Here is an 8,225-nt window from a genome sequence, read left to right as displayed (position 1 = left end):
TGAAATTGGCCAAAATGTGCTATCTGTATATCTGACGATTTGATTAGACTCCATCCACCCCCAGTTTGCCTTTGGGAGACATTCACTGTGCACAGCATTTCTCTTCACAGCAAGGAGTTTAAACTTTAAAAAGAAACTTTCAACATTTTGGGAAATACTCTTATTTACTTTATTGTTATTTTCGTCTTTAATACTGGAGCACTTACGGCATTTGACGTGATAAACTCATCAACATTGGAGAAGGAATTGTCGGGGTTATATTAATTAGTGGGGAGAGGACCCCGAGGCGTTCCCCGACAATGATCGACCCCCCCTAGCCAGAACGACCCCCCAGCCAGACCGGCTGGACCAAACAACCCCTGGAAGAGGAGTCGAGAGGGAGGGAAGTGGAGATGGAAGCTAAAACAATCCAGGCAGGACCGACGGCTATTCCTCCACTCAGTCGGCTCCTGGCTAATGTGGGGTCGCAGGGCGCTCGGTGCTCAAACATAGACAAAGTTGGTGGACTGTGTTTCCTAATCTCAAGATGGCGGCCATAATGTCCAGAGAATTGTTTTGTTTCTGCTGTTTCCATTTTTCCTGATTCAAAAATGCACTCTTGTTTTTTTGTCTCGTTTTTCCTGTGTAGCAATACTCCAACTGCATTTTGTTGCGCAACCCTGTGTTGCATAATGACAACAAATTGTCCTTGGATCCTTGAATCATGCTGCACAATTTAACACGCAGCTGGTTTTAGCTTCAAAGTTACCGTCGAACAATGAATCTTCTCATCCAACGATCAGTGTATTTCTCTTTTTCACAACATTTTGGGTTATTCCTTTAATGTCTCTGCTTTGGGAGCACATCTGATTTTCCAAGTTTGTTTTGTTTACTGGTTTCTTCTTCTGAGTAGAGGAAAGAGCCCAGGGTAAACAGCGGGGTGTTCAGGCCCCAGTATCGATTATTGACCCCCAGAGAGTGTCGGTTGCTAAGGCCAATCTCGGCCTTTAAGCTACGGGTCACGAAGTGTTCATTTAAAAGTGGTTGCTGCTCTGTTGCAGCCGGTCTCTGCAGAGCCAGTGGAGAGACCACACACATGCAGCATGACGCACTGACTGGTCGGTGATTGAACTTGTGTAAATCAATACTCGCAATCATTTGGGGAATACAAAGTCAATAGCTGACTTTGAGGGGAGAATAATGAAAATGTGTGAGCCTGTTGAGATGTGATGGGCTCAGTGAGACTTGACACCAACACTCTACATACTAGAGTTCCTCTAACATCCAAATGCCGTCTGGATATCTCCGTGGAAACAAACATGCGTAGCGGCTCACAGTTTGTGTAATCTACTTCAGTTCAATAACTTTTTACGAGTTAGGTCCTCCATGGTTAATGTTCCCCCCAAATATTGAATTTATCACCTTTCGGGGAACTGAATTAGGGATAAGATGTTTCATGCACCTTGATAATTCAAAATATGTAAACACTACATTTTGGCTGAGTACACAGAAATACTACTGAGCATATTGCTCATATGAAATATGTGCTGTTATTTAAATGTCAGAGGAACAAGTCCACATACCCGACATAACCATATCACTGTTACAAAAACACATTTGTATGAGCATTTTGCTGATGTGCTGCCTCTGCGGGTTAAAGCTGGTATAATTAATCATTATTACGTCTCTAATTACTATATTTAACATGAAAGGGGTCACTTAGACACAGATAATTATCACACAAATCTGCAGTTCCCCTCAGCACAATGAAGCGTTTTAACTTTTGGTTTATTCTTAATGCAGTAATGCTTAATCAGTGTTGTTTCCAAACGCAGCAGGCAGCTGTTTCCAGCAGGACAGCTCTGATGAACCCACTCTACCTGCTCCGCTCCAAACAGCCGGCAGACACAGTTAACGACTAGCTGTGAACATAGTTTAACATTTTTGCAGATAAAGAGCAGGATATTTCCCTCGGGGCTTGGTGGAGACCAAATACCGAGCAAACCACTTTAAATGGATACTAATGTCTGCTGAAAGTTGGTCAACAATCAGCCAATTTGCTGACATATACCGCTGTGATAATACTGTATATCAGTGTTTATGAAAAGATCATAAGGAACAACTGTGACTGCATCCGACACATCCAAGCTGCATCCAAATTGCACTCTCCAATGACTTTGCAGCCTAAAAGTGTAATTTGGTCAATTTCCCGTATGACATTGAGACAATGCAACAAAGAGAGGTATACATGCGATGAGTTTTTGCCGTTTCACCGGGCTCGAATAGTATCCAGTAAGAAAAACTGAACGGAAACGGCTTTCTCAGCAACAAAAAACTGGTTTATTTCTGTGTGAATCTCACACCAAAGTCGTGTTGGTAATGGCAGCGTGAACACAAAAATGATTTAGGCGACCTTTTCTCATATAAAAACTGAACCTGCATGTTATTTTTTTGTCTTGTAAATGTTTATTTTTCCCCAAACACCTCATGTGTTTGTTTTTTTTTACTTCTTTTTGCCTTTCCTCACCTTATCTCTCTCTTTTTACCTCTCTAGTTTTCACATGATCTATACAATAAATACCAGTATAATAAAAGTGTGTTTGGACCCATCGCTCAGACTAAGCAGGGCTATTTGGGCCTGTTTCCTCTCCTGTGTCCTAGCAGAGGAATGTGATCTCTCAATCCACCCGGATCTCCTGCGGCGGATTGTAAACTTTGCGCGAACTGCCTATACAAATAAAGGTTTTTGTGTGTCTGTTTAGATGTACACAAGATATTCAAACTGTATTTCATGTATAGATGTTGAAAAGATATATCATTAGTTATATCTATTTATTTTTTTTTAAAGTGTGTGTTGCGGGTGAGAGGGAAGCCTGGGTCGGCCTGCTGAACCTGCTGCCACCGCGACCCGACCCTGGATAAGCGGCTGATAATGGATGGATGGATGGATATATCTATTTTTTTTACATATTAGGAAATGATGGATCAACACTTCAGTTTCCCTGATGCCTTCTTTCCAACACGGGGATACAGTGAACAGTGTTAATTACAGCCATGGGTTACAGTCTCTAGCAGACGTGTCACATCATTATGTGTCTTCCTTCTCGTTCCTCGTGCATTTACGGCACCTCGTTGCAAACTGATCCAGGCAGCGAACACCGACTAGTCCTGGAAATCTGTCACCTGAGGTGTCAAATGCAGAGCAGCGACAGAGGGCCCCACCTACAACATGGCCGGGTCCCAAATAACCCCTGATGATTTGTCTCATGTACGGCGCTGCCCTATTTCACACCTCTCCGTCGCTCCCGTGTGGAGCAGTTGTTTACCTCTAGCTCGGGTTACACTTGTGGTTGTGCCTCGGCGAGTCTTGTGAAACCAAAGCGATGACCTGGAATTCTATCCTTTGACCCCTGTGTGAAAGGTGCGCTTGTGACGAAGCAGCACTCACATGATTGGGTTCTTTCCTTCTTTCCAAACCATTTATGGGAAAGAAAGACAAAATCGACACAGCCTAAATAATAAAACCATACTACCTTATATTAAATGCAATAAACATTTCAGAAGGAAGTCTTCCATTCAACACTGTTATATCCAGTTTCAGGTCATACTCCTCAAACTGGATTTACCGTCTCTGTGTTTAGCCCAACCTTGAATGGACTACAGAGTGCATATCTTTCAAAAACACCGTGGCCTCGGGAACAAAGGATTGTTTCGGTGACATGAAAAGCCTGTTTACAGTATCGTAAACAATCTGCCACAGCAGGTGAAATATTTTTTGATTCTTATGACCACAATGGGAAATGTGACACTTATAGAACGTTACTGTTAATTCACGAAAGAGTCATCGCTTTCTTTGCATCTGTGTGTGCCTGAGCCCCTCTGGACAGAGTGACACGAGGTTAAGCTACCTCGCTGTCAGGCAGTAATGATGCAACAATATACATTGGTTAATAATTGATCATTACGCAACTCTTCAACTGCATGTACAGACTAAGCAATAACTTAATGGGACTTGCGTTGTAATTCACTACATATGACCCGGGCCAGCATGCTCCACAAGTCGAATTTCTTTGGTCAAGTTTTGCTTCGTTGAGGTTTTTGGTTGCTGGGATCCAATTCCTCAAAGTGCCGTGTTGTTTATCAATGGCTTTTCAGATTTCCATGAACCTCACCTAGATTTTCTAAATGCTCACATTGTTATTTTGGTTTCCAGCAACAGTGGAATCATCACGACAAGAGTGTTGAGTTTAAGTGCTTCCATTATACAACGCGGTTAAAGGAATTTGCTCGACATTTGGGGAAAGACACCAGTTCGCTTTCTTGTCCACATTCAGATGAGAAGATTGATACTCTAAATGCTATAGTTTAGCTTAGCATAAAGACTGGAAACAGGGGGAAACAGCTAGCGTAGGTCTGTACCAAAGGTAACACAATCTGCCTCCCAGCACACGTAAACCTCACTAAAGAACATGTTATATCGTGGGGGAAGAAATTGGTCATTATCCATTGGACAGGGCCAGGCTTGCTGTTTACTTGGTCCTCTTCTCTTCTCTTTGTACACCAACTCTCTCGGCTCTGTCATTCGCTTGCATGGCTTCACCTACCACAGCTATGCTGACGACACCCAACTGATCCTCTCGTTTCCCCAATCTGAAACACAGGTAGCAGCACGAATCTCTGCCTGTCTGACCGACATCTCTCAGTGGATGTCCGCACACCACCTGAAAATTAACCCGGACAAGACTGAACTTCTCCTCCTTCCAGGAAAAGGCTCTCCCACCCACGACCTGACTATTAACTTCAACAACTCAGTGCTGGCTCCGACTCCGACTGCCAGGAACCTCGGTGTGAGACTCGACAGTCAACTCTCCCTGACTGCCAACATTACCACAACAACACGCTCCTGTAGGTACATGCTGTACAACATCAGGAGAATACGACCTCTTCTCACTCAGAAGGCGGCACAGGTCCTGGTCCAGGCTCTGGTCATCTCACGACTAGACTATTGCAACTCCCTCCTGGCAGGTCTACCTGCTAATGCCATTCGACCTCTACAGCTCATCCAGAATGCAGCTGCTCGACTGGTCTTCAACCTCCCGAAATGTACCCACACTACTCCGCTCCTCCGCGACCTTCACTGGTTACCGGTGGCCGCCCGCATCCGCTTCAAAACATTGGTGCTTGCGTACCGTGCTGATAGTAATGTAATGTACTCAGTTTCCATTCTAACGCTAAGCTTAACAGCTGCTGGTTGTGGCTTCATTTTTACCATAAAGATATGAGACAAGGACAAGGAAACGAATAAGCACATTTCCCAAAAATTCCAAAACATTACAACTGTTGCGAAAAGAACATTGAAGAGACAAATGTATAGAGACATAGCACCAATATATCAATTCATAAAGATATATATATATATATATATATATATATATATATATATATATATATATATATATATATATATATAAGCAAAACCTGGATATTAAAAACACAATAGTATTTTTTTACAGATTGTAAAGTCCATTGTAATTTGTGATTTTGGGCTATACAAAATAAACTGAATTGAATTGAATTGAATATTTAGTGTTGAGGAAGGTTCCAAGTAAAACATCAAAAGCTTCTGCAATATGGATGATTAAAAGCATGCCATCTGCTCTGCGTGCGACACGCATTTTTTCCCCCCATGTTGCACCAGCATTCCTGAAACTAACAGCACATATATTTTAACTGTCAGACAAAAAAAAAACAAGACACGTGTATCTCCCACACAACCCTGCAGAGAGGGGGACACGTGCACTGCCAGGGAACTTCATATTTTCTGAGCTGCAGTTAAAAAGTTTGACATACCCATCTGTCTGACATTAACGCGGGTTATACATTAACCCGCTTCCTAAATACCTCCACTGCAGAAGCAGCATAGCTCTCTGTTTGTTTGTTTCTCAAGGGCAGGTGTTTCCCTTTAAGAATGGGTAGTAAATCACAAGTCGTTGGAGTGACCAAACAGGTTGAAAACCAAACTCATATTCTAAACCCGCTTTTGTGAGTTAAGAGTTGTCACTGCGAGCTGGGAGGGAGAAACGGGGACTAGAAAAAACACATTTAAAACCCGTGGACCTCTTTGTATTAAAGCTGCAGTGACCCAAATAAAAAAATGTTCAGAGAAGAATTTATTTCACCCCATCACTATGGCAACGGGTCATTTTGGACCAGCTGTACTCAATGAATCACATCTGTGCTCGACACTCAGGTTACACAGTCATAGATATCAGCCAGGGTAACTTAGAGGCTGCCCTTATGAAACACTTGACCACCATGTGCATGATCTCCTGGAGACATCCAATGACAGCCACCGCATGGCTTACATATTTAGCATGCAGTGATGTTCTGTATGCTTCACATGCAAACCCCTGCTTAAGGTCGAGGGCGGATCTGTGACCTGAGCATGTCAGAAAAGGGGGAGCGGGGCAACGTGTTTTTTCTTTTTTTTACTGAAGGCAGGGTTGTCTCAGTCTTTTAGAGGGAGAGAAGGTTACCTCTCGAGGCAGCAAGTCATTTGTCTTTATAGTCCAGCAGTTCCTCATTATATTCTGCAGCTTACAAGCAGGACCACTTTGTCGTAAACATATGCATCAAACTATAAATATGTCACATAAAGAGACAATGACATCTCTTGGTTTAAGAACAAAGAATGGTTACACTAATCATTGTACATGATTTATCACTCGTTTGTCATTATTTTTGGCATTTGCTAATTCCACATATAGTGGACACAATATTACAGTTAAAAAGAGCACACTGAAAAGAAACTAAGATGAAGAAAACTTTTTTTCAAGAATGAGATCGTAAGTGCGTGGTCAATAAATTAACAAGTGTTGCATTCATTCTTCATTGAAATCTTGGCTTATTTTGAATGTCTGTGTTTCGTTTAGCGGTCAAACTGTTTTTCAGTGCCAATATAACATTTTGGAAGTGTTTCAATACTACTATAGATATTCAATAATATAACGTGTTTTTTTAAAGATGTATTTCAGTTCAAGTTTTGTTTTCAATGCAAAATATGAAGCCCCTGTCCTGGCTCCATATGATTGCAATTTAGTTTCAATGTGAAGATAATGGTCCACCAGCTGTCCACGCACAGTTTTAGTTATGTTAAAAATTCAAGTGTTATATTATCTTGAGATAGTACGGGGAGCGTTTCTTTTATTCACCCCAGTAGCTTTCATTCAGTCCCTGAACTGAAATGGCCTGTAACATGAGCCCTTGACTGACATTACCAGCAGTAATATCTGTTGTATAACCTTGGCAAATCTAGAATGAATGTGTGTCCTCCGTGTTCCCACTTTCCCTCCTCTTTGGTATGCAGACTTCTGGCATCTTCAGTCACATCGTCCTGCAGCCAACTCCATTTAGATCGTCTGCATGTGACAAAATGAACCTCTTGCTTCTTCAGAGGCCACCGAGTTATAGAATTCACATATCACATCCGGATTAGCTGCTAATTGGCGTGTTGCTCTTATGACCATGCCTTCAGTGACTGCAGCTGGCTAATAGCATTAGCTCTGTGCTCTCTCATGTCCGAATCTTAATCAGGAACAATCAGCAAGTTGTTCACTTTTCATACAAGAGATCTTTTGAAACGAATAATAAATTACAAATGTTGTCAACATACTTATGTATTATTGCATGCAGTTAAAATCAAAAAGTGAATGGGTTCAAGTTTCAAAGGAGGGCACCTGAGGTCTTTCGAGAGCAGGCCCAATAAACACATGTCACCAACATCAATACATACAATCCTTCCTGTGTGAAGCTTCCAGCATCTACTGACTCAACGCCATGGTTTTTTTTTAATTTGTGAAGATCAACTTGCTTAACAAAATGTTGAAGTGTCATAAAGCCACAGAGCTTATTTTCTGTAAAACTCCCGTTGTTTTTTTGTGAAGGGAACCAGTGCGACGCTAACTTCCACGGTTTGCCTGCAAACAATATGTCAGCTATCAAATATATTTTTTTATTTCATTGTCTAAATGAAATTATTCATTTATATTTATATTGAATTAGGGCCCTATGTTTAGTATCAAAAGAAATCAATCAATTAAATTAAACAATAAAGTTAGAACTCAATATAGTTGTTTACCTCATTCACAAGAATTCTTAAGTGACCTTGATTTTCCCATAATTAGTTTCCTTTCCCGCATTCCCACATTAGTGTTTCTCCTGCATTGTTTCCGAAATGTTGAGCAAAC

The sequence above is a fragment of the Cyclopterus lumpus genome, chromosome 17 (assembly GCF_009769545.1).
Source record: "Cyclopterus lumpus isolate fCycLum1 chromosome 17, fCycLum1.pri, whole genome shotgun sequence".
NCBI lineage: Eukaryota > Metazoa > Chordata > Actinopteri > Perciformes > Cyclopteridae > Cyclopterus > Cyclopterus lumpus.
Note: the sequence above shows the minus strand (reverse complement) of the source record.